Source organism: Procambarus clarkii, chromosome 71 (genome assembly GCF_040958095.1).
Source record: "Procambarus clarkii isolate CNS0578487 chromosome 71, FALCON_Pclarkii_2.0, whole genome shotgun sequence".
NCBI classification, from domain to species: domain Eukaryota; kingdom Metazoa; phylum Arthropoda; class Malacostraca; order Decapoda; family Cambaridae; genus Procambarus; species Procambarus clarkii.
Genome location: NC_091220.1, coordinates 29,586,594 through 29,587,695, shown reverse-complemented (window position 1 = coordinate 29,587,695; position 1,102 = coordinate 29,586,594). Strand labels below are relative to the sequence as shown.

The following is a 1,102-nucleotide window of genomic DNA, read 5'->3' as shown; positions in this document are numbered from 1 at the left end:
TCCGAAACCTGGATCCCATATCTTCTCTAAAATAGAAGCATTTGTTCATGTTCTTTGTAAAAGTATCATAAAGCAGGACAGATGAGACAAATATCATAAAAACTGAAGAGCAGATGAGCACACACATGTATGTATTACAAAAGAAAATCCACAAATTCATTAGAAATTGGCAGGGTAGGCTGAGGAAGTAGGTAGATGTAAAATGTCTGTAAATGGCGAAAGAACATAAACCCAAGACTGAATAAACGATGTTAAATATCCATGCCAAGGAGACAAAAATATGTTAGGATACAATTACCATTAAGACACCACAAGAAGGTCCGTATCCTGCCGTGATGACTAAAAAGAGTTGGTTATTAGCCACAATGTGTAGGCAGTCTCATGCCAACGGCCATACCACGTTGAGAACACCGCTTCTCGTCCGATCAGCGAAGTTAAGCAACGTTGGGTTTGGTTAGTACTTGGATGGGTGACCGCCTGGGAACACCAAATGCTGTTGGCAATAATGTTTTTTGTTTTGTTTTGTTTTGTTTCGTTTGTTTTTGTTTGAATGGCTGGCTGGCTGGCTGGCTGGCTGGCTGGCTGGCTGGCTGGCTCCACGGGAAATTCACGGAGTTGTGTGGAATAAGGCCTGGTAAAATGAATTAATATGTATGTCATGTTTAAAACAAACTCGCTTAATATAGTGTGTGAGGCTTTATACAAAAACAAACAACCAAAACAAAACATGTTGTATATATATATATATATATATATATATATATATATATATATATATATATATATATATATATATATATATATATATATATATATATATATATATAGCTTAATCCGGGTTTGAACTCGCAACTCCAAGAATACGCATCACTTATATACACTTTACCACTGGACCACTGCAGGACACTTGATGCTGAGGTATCAATTTAATGACGTAAATGCCATTTCCACAAATAAATGATAATTTAAAAGTATTTGTATGTACAAATCTTTTCTGTTTAAAAGGCTACAATATCAGTTACTGATATAATTTGTGTTAATGTTTCTATACCCACAGGAAGGCATGTTTTTGCTTATATGTAAGGGGTACGGAGAAGGAATC

General features: G+C 35.5%; 1 non-coding gene across 1 annotated transcript; it reads left to right on the top strand.

The window, feature by feature from the left end:
* Positions 1-383: 383 nt before the first annotated feature.
* LOC138356351 (5S ribosomal RNA) lies at positions 384-502 on the top strand. Its single transcript, XR_011224379.1, has one exon. It is a non-coding gene; the product is annotated as a 5S ribosomal RNA (ribosomal RNA).
* Positions 503-1,102: the final 600 nt, after the last annotated feature.